Source organism: Pantherophis guttatus, chromosome 8 (genome assembly GCF_059756535.1).
Source record: "Pantherophis guttatus breed Tessera chromosome 8, ASM5975653v1, whole genome shotgun sequence".
Taxonomy (NCBI): domain Eukaryota; kingdom Metazoa; phylum Chordata; class Lepidosauria; order Squamata; family Colubridae; genus Pantherophis; species Pantherophis guttatus.
The window spans coordinates 64,858,317-64,878,180 of NC_142070.1; the positions used below are offsets into that span (position 1 = coordinate 64,858,317).

At 34.1% G+C, this 19,864-nt stretch overlaps 1 protein-coding gene across 4 annotated transcripts in view; it reads right to left on the reverse strand.

Annotated features, from left to right (window-relative positions):
• Positions 1–19,336, reverse strand: part of FSTL5 (follistatin like 5) — a 397,655-nt gene extending 378,319 nt beyond the window's left edge. For all 4 annotated transcript variants that reach the window (XM_034411439.3, XM_034411436.3, XM_034411437.3 and 1 more), the window contains exon 1: positions 18,633–19,336. The gene's annotated coding sequence lies outside the window, so the exon portion shown is untranslated. The remainder of the gene's footprint in view (positions 1–18,632) is intronic.
• Between the last annotated feature and the right edge of the window lie 528 nt (positions 19,337–19,864).

Below are 19,864 nucleotides of genomic sequence, written 5' to 3' on the forward strand. Positions count from 1 at the left end.
CAACTTCCTTACAAATCTAATATGAACCTCTTTTGGTAACCTGTTTCTTCGGGCGTAATTTGTGAATACTCTATAAATTTCATCAATTTCCTTATTAATTTCTTCTTTATTCTTTAACGTTGCTTCAGCCAGAATTCCCACCATTACATCTCTCAAATCTTCCTCTCTGTTTTCCACTATATTTTGAAATCTTAGGTAAAATAACGCCTTTTCCATTTCTAAAAATGAAATTGAATCTTCCAGTTCTTTGTTTATTGTTGTTTGAGCACATTCTGACTCTTCTATCTTTTTTTCTACTTTGCCCATCTTATCTTCAATATTTTGGATCCTTTGTTCATTTTTAGCAATATTTTGTTGAATTTTCTCTATCTTATTATCCATTTTTTTAAGATTATCTTTAATTTCACCTATGTCCATTTTCAAATCCTCATGGTTTTTCCTACTTTCTTGATGGTTATCAGCAATTGATTCCTGTGTTTTGTTCATAGTCTCTTGTATCATTGATAATACTGAGTGAATGTTTTTGATGTTAATTGATTGAGGAGATTTCTCTTTTTCTGAAAGTAACATTGTGTCTATTGTTTTCTGTTGTGTTGATGACGTAATAGACATTGCTTGGTTGGCTATTGCCTTTTTACCTGGTTTTGTCATTATTAATAAGCCAGTAGTTGTCGTCTTAATTTTCTAATTTAATAATTCCCAAATTTTCACGCACTGTCTATAGCATATAGTAAGATTTTCCTTCTGATAATTACAGAAGCCAATATCACTTGTTTAGTTTTCAAATACAGTCAAATTTCAAACTATAATATCATTATATGAGGGATTAATTAAATTTAAATAAGGAGCAGGGATAAAATATGATATCTCAGCAAGTCATATTTCAGTTTCTAAACTAAATATTCTATTTAAATATATTATTAATTCTAATAAGTTCTATTAAATCCTTAGTTATATCTCTAATAAATTTTATCAATTTTAATAAATTTATTCTTATTTAAATCAATATATATCAATATTAATAATCAATTTTCAATTCATTCTTTTAACACCATATCAATTTTTAAATTAATATTAAATTGTGTCACATAAAAAAACTATTAGAATAGAAAAACAAGATAAAACAGAAATAAGAAAAAACAGATATGCTATGTGTTATATTATTATATCTATTCAAAACTTATATATTCCAACTTTTCTTACTTATATTAGAAAGTATATATTTAACATTTAAGCTTAAGTAATCCTAAACCTTATGCTATTTGGGCTATAATATTATATACTATATTCTATATTAAAACATTAAGTATTACATAAATAAACAAATAAATAGATAAAAGTACTTAAAAGTATTTAAAATATTATTAAAATAATTCAATTAAAATAATTCAAATAAATTAAGTCTCTCAAACAATAAAATAAATTTCTTTCGTTATATTAGGTTCCAGAATATATTAAAAAGTATATATTTAACATTTAAACTTAAGTAATCCTAAACCTTATGCTATTTGGGCTATAATATTATATACTATATTCTATATTAAAATATTAATTATTACATAAATAAACAAATAAATAGATAAAAGTACTTAAAAGTACTTAAAATATTATTAAAATAATTCAATTAAAATAATTCAAATAAATTAAGTCTTTCAAACAATAAAATAAATTTCTTTCGTTATATTAGGTTCCAGAATATATTAAAAAGTATATATTTAACATTTAAACTTAAGTAATCCTAAACCTTATGCTATTTGGGCTATAATATTATATACTATATTCTATATTAAAACATTAAGTATTACATAAATAAACAAACAAATAGATAAAAGTACTTAAAAGTACTTAAAATATTATTAAAATAATTCAATTAAAATAATTCAAATAAATTAAGTCTTTCAAACAATAAAATAAATTTCTTTCGTTGTATTAGGTTCCAGAATTGAAGTCTTTGCAATCCTCACTTGGTTTTGTGTCTTTTCAGTCGTCTAGTTTGTAATTGTTTCCAAAGTCCTTCAATTTGCCTTCTGAAAATATTTTAAACACCTCTTCCAGAGCCTCAATGTTTTTTATTTATTTGCAAGTTAATACTCTAATATAGTTACAGTATCTGTTCACTGAAGCTCTGCCACCGTTACAAAGTTTTTAAATCCCTCACAGTCACTCCGGAAACTAGATACTGTTTCTTCTTCGTCTCTTCTTTATTGTCTCCGCACCACCTTCTTTTTTTTTAAAATAAGTCCAACACTTGGATCTGTATTTCTTTCCCCAAATGAATAATCTTTGTCTATTTCCCAATTTCTGTCTGGTAAATCTATAACTATGTGTTTTATTTCCAATCCACACCTCTCCGTTGCACTTCCTCAAAATCGCCTCAGCTCCGTTGCCTGTCAGTTTCGCCCCCTCACACTTCAATTAGCCTCGTTAACTCACTCCGTTATATTTTCACTCCGTTTCTTCTTAACAATTCTGCTTTGCCGATCAGTTTCTCTTTTTAGTTATGTATCCGATGTTTTAAATATTTAAATGTTTCAGAATAAGAGTAATTAGTTATTCTTATTGATGCTGTTTGCTCAATCCTCACTTCCCTTTTTTAAAAGCAACCGTCAGCGTTCTGGCCAACCGACAAGAGGTTGGTTTTTTTCCGGGCTGAATTAAGGGACTTTCCTTGAACCTTCGGGGCAAGTTTTTATACTCCCGAGGTCCTCAGGATTTTCCCTTTTATCTATTGACCTCTTCGTGGTCAATAGAGCTAAAAAAATTCAGCTTTCAGACCGAAAATTGGGACCTAGGAACGGAGCGCTGTCCCCTCGGTTCCTATCACGCTGACGTCACCAACGGAAAAATCTGTTTTATTTCTAAGTTGAATGAAGTAAAAAAAGAATGAGAATCTTAAGAAACAAAACCAAGATCCAATATAAACAGAACCAATTAATCCTTTTGATACAAACTGATGATCAATGAAAGGACTTAGCTTCACAATTATTTAAATTTGTGACATTAATTTAAAATTTGAATTGCCTTTATGATTTTAGAGAAGTGTGTATGTGCATATGTTTCAAAAGCCACAAAATCAGTTGAAAGACATCCATAATTTGGTGGCTTGGTTTGAAGAATCATGGTCTGAAGTGATGATTCAAATACATAAATCATCAGATCAGTGGTGAAATGTAAAATTTGTTACTACCGGTTCTGTGGGCATGGCTTTGGGGGGGGGGCATAATGTGATTGGGTGGGTGTGGCTAATTTTTTTTTTTACTTTTAAAAGCATTTTTTCTACAACCTTAAGAGGTTGCAGGAAAAAATGCTTTTAAAAGCCTCTGGCGATCCAAGCTGAGTTGCCTGATTGTCAGAGGCTTCTAAAAGTATTTTTTTCTGCAGCCTCTTCAGCCAACCTTTTAAAAGCCTCTGACGATCAGGCAACTCAGCTGGGATCGCCAGAGGCTTTTAAAGGCTTTTTTTTTTCGGCAGAAGAGGTTGTAGACAAAATGCTTTTAAAAGTAAAAAAAAAAAAAGCTTCTGATGATCTCACGGCTCAGGTGGGCATGGGGGGAGCATTTCACCCCTGCATCAGATGAACATATAAGAACTTTCAGCCCTAGTAAATATGTTATTGGTTCAGCATATTCAAATAGCTACTAGATTACTATTAAAAATCTCTGTGAGGCTTGGGATGTAGAAACAGCTTATTTGATATAGAAAAACTCTTATTTTAATTCCAGCAACTAAAATCTACCCTGCCTCTATTCCAGTGGTGAAATCTGAACCAGTTTTCCACCGGTTTGCTGGCCACGCATGCACGGTGCACACCAAACATGCATTGCATGCATGCGCATATGCAGTGTGTGCCAATCGCATGCTGGGTATGTACACATGCACAATACACACCAAATGCATGCACACATGCACAATACATGCCAAACGCATGCTGTGCATGGAAAAAGGAGGCTTGAGAAGGTAAGTAGAATAGCGAGGGGGGGAAAACAGCTGTGCTGCACGATTTAGATTCATTAGAAAGCAGGATTTCCTGCTTTGTAGTAATTTTAAATCGTGCGACACAATGATCATTGGAAATACTGGTTCGGAGGATCCAGTAGCTTTTTTTTACTACTGGTTTGCCTGAACCGGTAGTTTTTATCACTACTGGTTCGCCCGAACCTGTGTGAACTGGTAGCATTTCACCACAGCTCTATTCTATTCATTATATATCAATTTGTTGCTAAAAGCAGAACAGACTTTAGGTAGAGAGTTTCTGACAAAACTAGAAATATGGTGAGTTTGCTCATTGCCAATCAGAACCAAATTGTACATAAGTCATAGCAATGATATAAACCCTCAACATAAAAATTAGAAAGTTTTCATGATTATAGATTACAAGTTATAGAAAAACCCAGATATGTATCTGTATCTTAAATAGAAGTAACTGACATTGCAGCAAGGTGGCCATTCCAAATGCACACACACTTCTCTAAAATCATAAAAACGATTCAATTTTTAAATCAAACAATTCAACTCTACAAATATTTTCTTAATGATCTACTGCCTTAAAACCTTATTCATAAGAGCCACTTTGGTGTAGTGGTAAGACATCAGTCTGGAAATCTGGACCCCGTGAGTTCTAATCTTGTCTTAGGCACGAAGCCAGATCAACCCAACTTTCTCACTCTAAAGAAAAAGGCAGTGGCAAACCACTTCCAAAATCTTTATCAAGAAAACTGTGGCAACTTGTCCAGGCAGTTGCCAGGAATGGATGATAACTTGAGGACACAAAAAAGTAAGAAAAAAAGAAAAGGGAAAGGGAAAAGAAAACCTTATGCAGACTCTGCCACAAAACATTTAAAATTCCTCTTTTTGAATTGTTGACTGCACGTATGTTTGAAGAAGATTACTGAATTTAGTGCATTGTTTCTCTTCTAAACAGAAGCAATCCGCTGGATTCATTCCTTGATACATACACTAAGAGAATGTACATACTTGGGTAGATCGTGGATAGCCTTTTTTTTTTTTTTTTTTTTACTAGCATGTAACTTCTGGAGGAATTGGTGGACCACTGCTGCTTTTACTCTCCATCTAGCTTGCTTCCCACATGGTTGCTGCCAGTTTACTGGCTGCCTCCTTACCAGGAACAAGATGAATCACAGAATTAGTTTCTATTTAAAAATTCCCCAATGTGGCCTTCTCTTGCCAATAGCAGTTATACAGAACAAAAATGAATAATGTTTCCTTTCCTCCAAATCTCTTTTCACTGCATTTAGGCAGTAATTTCCCCTAATTCTTCAGAGCATTTTCTTTGTGGTTTATAGTTTTGTGGATCATTCATTTCAAGGATAAAATCAGAACTCTTTGGAAACAATAAAGCTTCAGTTCTTATATGCAAACATTGCTTTATGTGCTTGACAACAGCAATGCAATATTAATGAAAACTGATAACAAACTTAATATTCAGCAAACACAAATATATTTAACACTAACAAACTACAGTTGGAAAAATATTCTCATGAAAATAATGTGTGTTTAGACTGTGTGACCAACTTTCCAAAGATATTTTTGATAGGAGTAGATATTGAATAAATACAGTCTCCTCCTTAGAAATAAGAGGGACACAGTGGTTCAGTGGCTAAGACGCTGAGTTTGTTGATCGAAAGGTCAGCAGTTCAGTGGTTCGAATCCCTAGTGCCACATAATGGGGTGAGCTCCTGTTACTTGTCCCAGCTTCTGCCAACCTAGCAGTTCGAAAGCACGTAAAAATTGCAAGTAGAAAAATAGGGACCATCTTTGGTGGGAAGGTAACAGTGTTCCATGCGCCTTTGGTCATGCTGGTCACATGACCACGGAGACGTCTTCGGACAGCGCATTTATTGTCCTGTTTTAGTTGGTTTTATATTAATATAGTCAACCATCAATAGGTAATTATAGTTGACAAATAAGTAAATTACAAATCTGGCCAGCCATTAAAATATGCAGAGTCTCTTGTGAAAATGCCTATGCTATCAGAAGTTTATTGTTCTAGTATGTAGAATCCTTCCCTCATGGAACATATTTCCAGATCCTTCTGCCCACATTTAAAGATCTACATTTGACTCAGCATTTAATTTGACTTTCTTTTCTGCATTTTTTTTTAAAAGTGATTTCTTAAAAATGGTTGCTGAGGTAAACTCAGATAAAGTTTATTTTTGAAGTTTTCATAAAGACTGTTAAAACAAAGTCTTCAGAAAAAGTTAACTCAGTTAGTGGACTTCTCTTTTTATAAGAGTTTATTTTCCTTTCAAGGCTGAAACCAAATAACAATATGATTAATCCTGCACTCTCTAGGGGCCTTTGAGTATACATGTTTTTGAAGAGCAGTGTCCCTCAGCTCCATTGCAAATAGCTTTTGAAATTGAGAGAACTTTGAAAAGCAATGCATGATACAACATAAAGGCATGCTGTTAAAAGAGGTAAAATGTTTAAAAATTTCACAGCGTGTGTTCTTAAGTAGCATTTTGGAACCCAGCCATAATTCTTATTCATCTTTACAGAGAAAAGAAATGCAAGCCTAGAATTCTAGATTTATAAACTTACATTTTTTACTACCTCAAGTTTCACTTATCTTAATATTACATTTAAATCACACAAATGTAGAGTTTTAAAATTGGCAGTTTGGGAGCTTTTAATTATGTTTTATTACCTAAATTTAATTTATCATAGAACATAGTGAAAACTTGAACAACAATAAAAGTCAATTACGCAATCTTATTGCATTTGTACACTGGAGAACCATTTACACTAGTAGTTTGACCAAGGATGATCATGAGTATCAAAATATTCATGATAATATTTGGCCAAGGATAATCACAAATATCAGAATGATAAAGTGCTGCATAATGTTAATATACTCCCTATATCTATTAAAATTATCTAACTTCTTATATATAACTTCCTATATCTAACAAAAATCGATATTATTAAAATACAGAACCTTCTTCCTTCCTTCCTTCCTTCCTTCCTTCCTTCCTTCCTTCCTTCCTTCCTTCCTTCCTTCCTTCCTTCCTTGGAAAAGTAGTAGAATAACAGATATATATCTTTAAATCAAAAATTGTTAATTGTAGGGTTATATATTCTTTAAAAATTATTTAGGAGAACTAATTCAGGCCTACTACAAACACAGAATCTCTGTTATTCTGTAAAAGCTAAAAGAAAGGTGTTGTTTTAAGAAGCTTAATCATAAAACTCCATATGATTCTTAAAGCTTCCCTAAAGCTTGAAAAATGCTTGGGAAAAAAGAGGGACTGGTGTAATGAATAGAAGAGAGGTACTGTGTTTGTTCCCACATGAGGTCTGAACCAATTTCTCATGTTATTAGTCACTATCATTGCAATTTCCTTCAGGGAGAATATTTTTTCTGTGTAGAAATGGCTATGTGAAGCTGTCTGTTTCTTTCACTGGACTGAAAGAAAAGTGAAATTTCTGGGTGAGATATTGCATCTAAATGGACCAGAAATGTGCTTTTCTAGGAATATATACTAAAGCCATGCAGCCCATTTTCTATATAGCAGAAGTCTAGTTAAATACACAAAACTAGTTTTTAAGTTTTCCTGTCTATAAAATCTGTTTGTAGAAACAATATTGTAGCAAATAAGCAAATGAGTAGCACTTACGCACATTCTGCTTCATACTTCATGATCGACATTCTTCACTAAACTGATAATTAAAATTACACGGAAATCCAATGTTTCAAGAAAATTAACAAAAGGGAAGTTATCATGCTGTGTCTTTCTCATTGGGTATGTCTATATGTGTGTGTGGATTTTTTAAAAAAGAGTTTTAATTTGTCTTTTAGGCAAAGGAAATTTATTTGCTAAGAGCCTGCAGCACTAGATAATACCAAAGGAACAAATAAAAATATACAAAGGGCATAAATATATTAAGGCATGAGTTACTTAGCCTATAGGGATGTCCAGTGCATAAACTATTAAAATCATATTTCAGATGAATAGTATAAGATAGCTGTGATATCTCATTCCCATTGAAAGACAAGGATCATGAAAATACAAATCAATTGATCATTTCTCTTTCATAATAGCTATTTGAATAACCTTCTGGTTTGCACCTAGGGAGCTGAGAATCCAGAAAAGAAAAAAAATCAGTAGAGACAGTTTTGTCATTCAAGGCTTTATATAGTTTAATACAAAGATTGAATGTCAAGTGTTACATTATTCAGATATTAATGTTTCAGGTAAAGAAAAAGAATTACAGAAAAGATGTGTCTTAAGCGGACCACCTAGTGAGTATCAAAACTGAGCAGTACAAAACACACACACAAATTGAAATCATCAAGAAGGAAACTGAAAACAACATACCCTTTGATTTCAACCAGCACATTACCACTTACTGAGTTGAATAGATGAAGAACCTTAATGTAGTACTAATGGATTAGAAGAGCAAGAGAAAACCAAGTCTGTAAAGATTAATATTTTGGAACAGCATTGTATCTAGTAAAGTTTTTTTTTCTTAAGAAGCTACAATGTTAAGTTACTTAGTATATGTCTAATATCTTTATATATTATTGCTTTACTCAGTTTATTAAAATACAATCTGACAATGGATTTTAACCTAGGAACATTAGAACAGGAACCTGTTATTTTCCTCATTTAAGCAGATACAGTTGTTTTACAATTGGTTTAAAACCTCTGTGGTTGGAAATAATTCTGCCATTTGCAATAGCAGTGACAAAATCATAGGATAATTATTTAAAAGACAGTAATAAGAAAGCACACTCCCCCCTATATTTTTAATTTTGTTTGTTCTGTCTGTCTTTAGCTTAGTTCTGTACCAAATTTCCTGATAATATGGGAAAAAATCAAAAGCAGTCCCAGAAGCAACTTCTAGATGAGCCATGGTGGCGCAGTGGTTAGAATGCAGTCCTGCCTGCAATTTGGCAGTTCAAAACTCACCAGGCTCAAGGTTGACTTAGCCTTCCATCCTTCCTAGGTCAGTAAAATGAGGACAAAGATTGTTGGGGGCAATATGCTAACTCTGTAAACTGCTTAGAGAGGGCTGTAAAGCACTGTGAAGCGGTATATAGTGTTAAGTGCTATTGCTGGATCAAAAGCATCAAAAACTAAAGGAAATGGTATATTACACATATTTGGTGCTTGACGGAGGTTCCTGAGTGGCACAGCAGACTAATGCTACTGTTAAAGGTAGTATTTAGCTTCCAGCTGCCTGCAATTACTGCGAGTTCAATTCTCACCAGACTCAAGGTTGACTCAGCCTTCCATCCTTTCTAAGGTAGGTAAAATGAGGACCCCGTTTGTGGGGGCAATAAGCTGACTTTGTATAAAATATACAAAAGTATGAAGGCTATTGCTTAATGCATTGTATGCCGCCCTTCTCCGAGAAGGGCGGCATATAAATCAAAAATAAAAATAATAATTAAAAAATGTTACTGTTAGCATTAGGAATAGGATTATATCTCTCAATCATTCTCATTCTGAATGATTATTTAACAAACAAATATTTTCTCAGCGTTCTTAAACATATTATTTATACCCACTCCACTTCCATATGGGAAAAAATTTAGAACACCTGATCACATATGGTTGCCATTTAAGTGTATCAAGTTCAGAAAGAAATGTCTTGTCTTATTCCCCTCTGAGTTTCTACTGTTTTGACTGACTTTGATCTCTTGAGTAAATATTGCGTCATCTTTCATAAAAACACAAAATCTACTAGGATCTACTCCACAGAGATTTATTGGATATTGTCTTTTAATTAAGACACTGAAAAATAAAAATTAATTAACAGGCTACTCATTACTGAAAATGACTAAAATGAATAACAAAGAGAGGGGTGAAAAAGGAAATAAAATAAAAATTCAATACTTTGAAAGAAAGGTTATCATTTTTCATCTTTAAAGACATTAAACATTTGTCTTTTTTAAACATATAAGAAGGGTAATATTATTTTTACCATATATACCTACTTTTCTTATCCATAGGAACACATTGTTAAGAAGCTGCAACTGCTTACAGATAAATTCTCTCATTTCTGTGGTGGTATTTATCTCCCATCTATATGTCACTACTCAAAAAAAACTTCAGTTGCATATACCTTTTGAAGAACATGCACGTAAAAGACCTGTAGTAAACCTCATTTGCATCTATGTATTTTTCTATCAAACATGCTATCAAAAGGTGCATTCTTGTGGAGAATTTTTTTAAAAAAATAGATAATCAGCTTTCTATTCACTTCCCCCTGCACATACACATACAGATGCCACAATAGGTACCATTAGCTATAAAATATTCTCAGCATAAAGTATTTTTGACCATTATATTCATTAATAAATTTAGCCAGGCTCAGAATCTGGTACACTACACTTTTCAGATAAAGTGGAATAGAAAATTTTCAGTGATATTTATTGTATAATAATATGGAACAATGAAAAATTATAGTTTCATTGGTAATTTCATTTGGTTTTAATATTTTTCTAAAACTCGGCCAGATACATACTGTATAAAAAGTTAATTCTTCCTATTGTGTAGAACCTTTTCCTGTTCTAAAAACCAGGATTGCCTGAAGTGAAATGATGCATAAAATACTCAAAACCATTCTTTTTCCCCACTTCATAGAATAAAAGGGTCCATTATCTTTTGTAAATTTTCAGTTTCAGAGGATTTCAGTTTCAGTTTCTGTATCCAGTGTGAATGTTTGGATAGGAGTAATATGTGTTCTCCATAGTAATCCATTCAAAGTATTATTTCTACTTCAGGAGTATTTCCTCTCTCTCTCTTTTTTTAGAACTTTGTTTAACAAATTATATCTCATCTTTATTCATTTTTAATTCTGTTAAATAGCTATTTTCAAGGGATCAAATAACAGTGAAATTTCATAATTAATTACATGTTGCATAGAACATCCATTCTCCATATTAAGCACACTGGCTTAGTGAATTAAATGTGTTTTGCAATATGAGACAAAATGCTGGGGAGGCCATGGAATGGTAATGGGAAGAAAACTGGAAAAATATGGTTGAATATCTTATCAATTAGAATAAAGCTGGAAGTGAGTACCCCCTGCTCAAGCAGGAGATCCTATACAACTTGAGACAAGTGACTGTCCAGTCTCTTCTTAAAAACCTCCAGTGTTGAAGCATCCACAACTTCTTAAGACAGGCTGTTCCACTGGTTAATTGTTAATCTTATTAACCAGTGGTCCATCTTGACCATTAATAATATAACTCTTCTTTAGGGGCAGCTTCTTTAGTATCCAGTTCCATGTTGTTGTTGTTGTTGTTGTTGTTGTTGTTGTTGTTGTTGTTGTTTGCAAGAGAGCTCCTTGAAATAAGCACTTTTTCCCAAGCTGTTTGAGTGAGGTCCCTTTAGAAGGTACGGTAAGAATGACCGATTTACAAATCTATCTAGTTCATGTTTAATTTAGTTGAGCTTTATTTTTATAAGAAATTCTACTTTCATGTTTTTCTCTTATCAAGTCAGGGTAGGTCATTAAAATTGCAAGCCTAGGCATGCCATTATCTAGCTGACATTTTAGAGCAGATAGATGCCAAACAATATTTTCAAAACATCACAATATGCTGAATGATGGTGCAGACTAAATGAAGTAGAAATTTCATATACAACCAGTCACTCACCATACTTTTACAGAATTAAAGCCCTTTTATTTAAACAATGTTCTTAATTTACACACTGTGTGTGTTTGTTTGAATCTTTCCACTTTAAACTTTCATTACTTGACTGGCTGACTTCAAGGTCCTGTCAAGAACAGGTAAAGATTTCCCAGTACTTATATGATTATAATCATTATCTTCAACTTTTCTTTGAAAACAAAATGCATTGATTACAATTGCTAAGGTAAACATTATTTTGTACTCAGCTGGTTCTTCTTGTATTTAGAACAACTCAATCATAAAGACTGAAGAAGGTTTTATGACAAAAGGTGAAAGAAGGCTGTACATGAATCCAGAGAATAAATTTGATAAAATTAGCCACTTATAAGCATTCATTGACTTCACTGGGGAAGACAGCTCATTCTGACAATGGATACTGTATCTCCCTATAGCCATTACACTAACTCCATAGAAAGAAAACTTGGGTGCATAGGAATTCTATGCATACATCATTTATATATCTCAGACATGGATCATGGAGCAACCTACTGTAATTATGATTATGCAGAAACCATAAAGCATAGAATACCAGTTCATAGCAAACAAGTGCACTGTGGATAGTATACCTTTATTTTAAATAGTCCTTTGCAGAGGTGGGTTTCAGCAGGTTCTGACCAGTTCTGGAGAACCGGTAGCGGAAATTTTGAGTAGTTCGGAGAACCGGCAGTAAAAATTCTGACTGGCACCGCCCCCATCTATTCTCTGCCTCCCAAGTCCCAGCTGATTGGGAGAAAATGGGGATTTTGCAGTAATCTTCCCCTAGATTGGGGAGAGAATGGAGATTTTACAGTATCCTTCCCCTGGAGTGGGGTGGAAATGGAGACTTTATAGTATCCTTCCCCTGTCACGTCCACCAAGCCACGCCCACCAAGCCATGCTATGCTCACCAAGCCACGCCCACAGAACCAGTAGTAAAAAAAATTGAAACCCACCACAGGTCCTATGCATGTATAAGGGAGTCCTGGCTTGGACAAGACAACTTAAAATATGCACAAAAATACTTAATTATTATAGTGTCAAACTATGTTTTACATCTTACAGAAAAAAATCTTGCAGGTAGCTTAGCTTTTTGGCCAATCTAATGTATAATTTTTATTATTCCTTCTCCTTTGAGTATTCTTATGTGTCAAAAGACTGAGGAAAGAATCATATCCCATCTTGCATGATTATTTTTGCAAAAAGGATAAGCACTGCAATTCTTGATAACTGGGAAGAGATTACCTCATCCACAGAGAAGCTAGGGAAGCAAATACTGTTACACCATGCCAATTCGGTCAACCACATAAACCATGAATCCAAGATAATTTATCAAATAAGTCTTTTTTATTCCATTAACAAAATCTTCTAGTTATTTGTAAAACAGTTTGCTACATTAGAGTTCGTTTAGAATTTAACTATGATAATTAAGTAGAAATACTTTGTTTTGAATGTGTATTCTTAATATTCAGCTCTAAAATGTATACTATCTTAATATTTCATATATCATATGAATATATTTCATATATAAGACATATATCAATATGAGTATATATACTTTTCAAGATTACTACTTATTTACTTATTTTGACTTTCTAACTCTTCAACAATGTATTTAATTCAATTCAGGACATCAGTTTTGGTAGCTGTGTTTCATGCTTCTCACACTTTGTGTTATCACCTATTTGAATCTGGCATTACTAAAATACTACAAATACACTTTCCCCCCTTAAATATGCAAATATTTTAAAAAATCAGAAGGGGGAGGGGAGGTAAACCAATACACAATGTTCCCTTCATATTGATGTATAGAACTCAAACTTGCTGAAGTTGCTAATTTCGCTTTTGTCTCCCAGACTTCAACTCTTCCACGACCCTCTCCCTCCAGTCCATTATTTTTTTACTGCTGCTTCTCTGGGAAGACCTTTTACTGTTAAACAGGGTGGGTGGGAATAAGAATGTACATTTTTCTTATAATTCTGCAAAATATAAAATATTCGCAATATGTAGATGATTAAAATTTCCAGTAATAAAGAAACTCTTGTATTTTTGTAAAAAAATAATAATAATAAAATAAAATAAAAATACAGTATTCACTAAATAACTTTTTGTAGCATTCAAACATTCTAGACAAACAATTCCAAATTTTACTTTGAAAAGTAAAAAGTCATAGAAATTATTTAATACAAAAAATGGCATTCTCCTGCTAATGTAAACATCAGAATTCCTAATAAGATAAGATATGCAACATATCAGGCTGGTAAACATATTAAATCATATTCCTTTCTCTATTTTACAACCAACTGTAGATCCAGATTACAGCCACAGGATTGATGAACAATGGTTAATAATTCTTCTATCCACACAGTTTCTTAAGTGGAAATTCCTCCAAAACTGGTATTTACTGCTATTGATTATTTTACAGATAACTGACAGCTATGAATAACTATTGAAAAGGAAAAATTTGAGAACGCTAAATTAAAATGTCATTTGTATTTGGTGCCATTTCGGTAATGACCTATGTACCCAGATATCATAATACTGTTGTACTGACAAAGTAATTTATTTAGATTACTTGATGTATTTAGAATGATACAATAAGGAACAACTCTTCAATTTCTCTAACAGGACAACATAACCTATTATAGAAATACGTTTGCATCATTTTCCAAATTCTAAAAAAGGTAGGCCAGATATTCTACTATTGTCTCTTGGCATCACTTCTGAATGCCTCTTATTATAGCTATGAATATGATGCTGTTTTCAGCATTTTTCATTGTGTACTACAATATGGCCTTTTTATAACTTGAAATTCCAAGGGAACAATTGGTTCTTAACATTAAAACAGCTTATAGCTGTACTCAAATCTGAGATAAGATTTAACATATGCTTAACTGAAAAAAATATTCAGTCATATTTTAGACAATTATGTATGGTAGAGCCTTAGCTGCTTGAATTGCTCATGCTGTATTCACATTGTGATAACAATTAGCGATTAAATTAAGAAAATTTCCTAATTATATCCCATTGCAATCAGAATTTGTTTTCTGAATATTTATGGTAAAATAGATATTTAAGAAAATTAATTTTTCAAAGAATTATCCTGTGATAGTGATTTTTTTTAGTATCTGAGGAGAGAAATATTCAGACACCTAAGTTCACTGGATGACACTGAGCAACACCATATACTTTTGGTCTAATTTGCCTCACAAGGTGGTTGAGTTAATGAAATAGCAAAGGATGTAACCATAGTTGCCATTCTGATCTACTTGGTAATGGTGTAATAACAACAACAAAACAAAATAGTAACTTGGTCCAAATAACAAGTTTATACAACAAAATCCAATCATAATACAGCCTCTGTAATGACCTTAGGATTTGTTATTGGTCTTAGCAATTTGAAGACAATTAATATAAAGCTATTGCATACACAAGACACAAATTCACCAACTCTTTATTTATTTATTTATTTATTTATTTATTTATTTATTTATTTATTTATTTATTTAATTCGATTTATATGCCGCCCTTCTCCGGAGACTCAGGGCGGCTTACAGTGCATTAAGCAATAGCCTTCATACTTTTGTATATTTTTTTATACAAAGTCAGTTTATTGCCCCCACAACTGGGTCCTCATTTCACCTACCTTAGAAAGGATGGAAGGCTGAGTCAACCTTGAGCCTTGGAGAGATTCGAACCAGCAGAAATTGCAGGCAGCTGTGTTAATAACAGGGTGCGTAAACCACTGTACTATCAAGGCTCATTGATATCAACTCTTAATATCTCAGTGCCTCTAAATCCAAAAATTGTAGGAATAAGTGAAAGATTGTTAGAATTATTTAATGATTTGCCTGAATCCATGAGCTTAAGTTCACTCAACTTTAGGTTAATGTGTTGAATACATTCATGTGGATGTATGCAGAACAATCCTTATTAAAGTGGAATTTCTAATCATGCAATGTCCTTCCTTCCTTCCTTCCTTCCTTCCTTCCTTCCTTCCTTCCTTCCTTCCTTCCTTCCTTCCTATTTTGTTCAACATTTGTTTATAACTAATGGGCAAATGGAAAAACATGGTGAATTTTGGATCTAATCTGTTAAAATCCATATCCCTACACAGCAAGAGTCCTCATGAATTCAGGTAAATACCTGAAGAAGTTTCACATATAATATGCTTATTTACACAGAAATAATTCTGAATAGTTGATAACATACACATCAAACTTACCTTCACATGTTATAAAGTTAATTAGTTCTCCATTGAACATACAATATAATATAATACTAGGATTATTTTCAAATGTAAGAAAACTAGACTTCGCTCTTTTTCTTACTTTCTTCAAAGTGACTGAATACATTTATTTAAATTAAAAATCAAAGCTGGTCATGATTTCAGTTATGCAGGATAATGAGCAATATTAAAGGATGACAAATTTTTAATGTATTACTCTCAGCAGTTCAAATAATAATTTATTACCACAGAGGTTACTTTTTTAAAAAAAATGGACAATCTTTCTAAGTGGAAACAAAAAGGGTATTTCAGAAACCAGATTCACAGATTATTGTAATGCTAGATTCAACAGTGATGAATGTAGATCAAGAGAAAGACTTCAGTAATTAGGATGGTAAGGTGCTACAATTGTACAAATATGTACCTTTCAAAATAATTTCTGGAGCTCTTTCTTCATACCTTTTGAGCTGCATTGTGTTGATAAGTAGCAACTCTAAAAAAGAAGGTTGAAACTAGAATGTAGGAAAGACTTGCTCGAGAAATCTATTCTAACTACCTGATCTTCTAATCAGACTATTGTGGGCAACCATTTTGTCTTATCAGTAAATTAACAGCAAAAACCAAAGAACAAACTTCAGTTTTCCTTTTTCCAGATACTTCCAGTAATATTACAGCCTCTACTCTCTTTTACAGAAAAAAAAAAAAGCTTCAATGAACTTAGCTGAACTAATTTCTAAGCAATTACATATGGAATTATGCTACAATTTCTTATTGCAGCACCTATTTTATAGGTCATATATATTTTCTGGGACTTATAAAAATATGAATTGCATGGCATATTCAAGAACAATGTGTATTTTTTAACCTATAGTAACAAAACATTTAATCTGCATGATAGTAATCACTGAAAAACATGCTTATAATCTTGAGCCCTCTACATGTCTATAGAGGCACTGCAAGAGGAGAGAGAGACAGACAGAGAGACACAGAGACAGAGAGGCAGAGGCAGAGACAGAGACAGAGAGAATATATATTCTCTTATGTCTCTGTGTATCTGTATGTCTGTATGTTTGTTTGTGTGTCTATGTGTGTGTTTGTATGTGTGTTCATAGTCTTTCTCATAAGCAAATATAGAAAAAGGATACTTCAAGATTGTTGCTTTCACCTTTCACCTGAAAGGGCATAGAAAGTTGGAAATGTGCCTTTTTTCAGGACTGAATAAGAATTCATCTGCACATTGTATGTACGTACATACGTACGTATGTTATTATGCTATTATGCTAATATGCAATTTTCCAAGATGAAATTTCAGCATAAACATAACTCAAGGATTTATCACCAAAACTTTTCTTCACTGAATTAAGCAGCTGTTAATCTTACTTCCTGCTGTTTCAGAATTGCTGACAACCTTGAAACTATTATTTTAGCAGATGTTTGATACTAGCAGCATATATCAACTTTAATACAGAACATTAAAGTAAAACTGACAAAAACAAAGCTAAGAACTTCACATTGCTTTGGAACATATTGCAACTGATTTTTTTGCTGTTCTTTCCAACACAAACAGTTTTTGTTATTGTTTTAAGCTGAATTAGACAGAGGGGAATATAGAAATGGTTTTAGTATCATGTGTATGGGCGAAGATTACCAAATAATCTACAATGTGATGCAGTAATGGCTGAGAAGTTAATTTGCTTTTTTTGTTCATTTTAGTCATCTGCCTCCCCACTAGCTATAAAATCTTCACTCTTGGGAAAATGTTAAAATCATATAGAAGATACTCCAGCTTATGCAGAAAGAAGTCTGGAAACTCACATAAACTAGATTTCTTTGGGAACAAAGCTCTGAATAAAGAACTGTGAGGTATAAAAGCATAAGCTCTTTCAGCCGTCTCAGTTCCAGCTGTCCTCAGTTACCTTCTAACTGTATTACAGAATTGGAACTTCATATCTGCATCATCTTCTAACCTGAAGGAAGGCCTGACACTGACCAATCAATATTGCAGAACAAACAAATCACAAGTTTCCATCCTTAGGCTGACCTTGAGGATTATAAGGTGAAGCCCTTAATAAAACTGAATGGTGTAAGTTTTGTATTGAAATATCTTTGTTTGCAGTATAGAAATAACAATGTATGTTGTTATTGTATGTTCAAACCCCTAAAACCCCATAACTCCTCTGTTTCTGTCATAAGAAGATATTACACATAAGGAGTGAGGGGTGAATCAGGCATTTATTTTGCATCCCCTTTTTAATTCTTGCTTTATTCACTGTTTCCGCAATTGATTTTACATACTCCTTTCTCTCTTTCCAGGAAAATAGAAATGTATTCACTTCAAATGTTTTCATTTGAATTTCCAGGAGATCTTTTAATTAAAATCCATCAAAGAATTAATCCAGGCTTTTTGTTCCTTCCATATATGTGTATATAATGAAATGACATTTTTAAAAGCCCAAGATCACATCTAAAAGTGTGAATGTGGGGAAAAAAACCTCTGCCACTGAGCGACCCTCTCGCACATCACTAGGGCTTTCACTTCAGCCTAAATTCACCTCTTGTTTACAAATGTTCATTATCCTCCTTCAAAATCACTGAAATAATTCCTCATCCCCAGGGTTGTACTGAATTGATTCGAGAATTAACCAGTTTACAACTTTCTCTTTTCCACTGTGCTATCTCCAAACTTTGTTTGCTTCACCTGAAATAATCGTTCGAACCAAAAGAAGAAGAAATGCATTTCAAGTCCAGTTTCTTCCTTACCTGATTGAAGTCACTAAAGCCCACGAAGGAAGGAGGGGGGGGGGAAGCGTTCTTCTGTCCCTTTTGTTTTTCCCCTTGCGGAAAGATTGCGCCTTATTATTACCAACGTCTGTTTAAGTACAGGAAATAAAAATATCAAAAGGTAAAATGTTGCAAAGGTGGTGGGTGAAAGAAACCCAAGTCCGGGATAAACTCCGAAGAAATGTCCTCGTTCAGCAGGGCAGAGAATCTCCTTGACGTCCGATAAGCTCCTTTGCCAAGTTGCTTTTGTGTAAGGGATGTGAAGGGGGGGGAGGAGTAAAGCCTCCCGGCGCAGGCGAAAGCAAGAGGACGGAGCGGGAATCCCAGATTCAGCACCAGCAGCCCGGTGGACAGCACCAGCTCTTCCCCTCTCCAGTTCGGCTCACGCACTGAAGCCGGCAGCTTCTCCGTCTCTCCTCCTCGCCCTCCCCGCTGCTACCGCTAAGCCCCAGCGGGTCCCGCCTCTTGTCGCCTCCCCCGTCCAAAGCCTCGCCTCAGCCCCAGCTCTTCCTTTATTTGCATAGGAGCTGAGCAAGGGGGCAGCTGCAGACGGCCCCGTGACCAGCCGCCGTGTAATGACAGGCAAGGGCTGCCGTCAGGTTCTGCAACTGGTAGCAGCAGCCGAGCACGGAACCAGCTTTGGGAGATGGTGGGGGCGAGAGATGGGAAGCCAGGAAAAGCTCTACAAATAAACGCGGCCGTCAGAACTACACCGGCGATTATGTGCTTGAAAAGAAAAGAAAGCTAAAGCGCCGCCACTTTTGTGGTGAAGGCGGAGGGGCGGGGGAGAGAGGAGGAAGTAAACGAAACCTTTTCTTTCTTGCTGCCGAAGAAAGAAAGGAAAATAGTAAGGAAAAGAGGAGGAGGAGGAGGAGATCCCGTGGAAGGGAGGCGCTCGGAATCTGTCCCCTGCCTTTCCTCCGACCTAGGCGTCTTGGAGGAAAGGCAAGAAAGTGTGAGACTCAAGGCAGTCAATATTTCTTCCGCTGTTCTTACTCCCTCTGGCTGAAGGCGGCAAAAGCTTAAGTAGCTCCTTCGGATCCTTCCTTACTCATCTTCTTTGGGAAACAGAAAACTGAAGGAGCAGTTTCTTCTTCTTCTTCTTCCTGCCCCTGATTTGAATTCTTGATCCAAGAGTATTCTGATATAACCTGTTCTTGAGACAAAGGGCTGTAATAAATAGAGGGCACTGAGGGGCAGTAAATAATCTA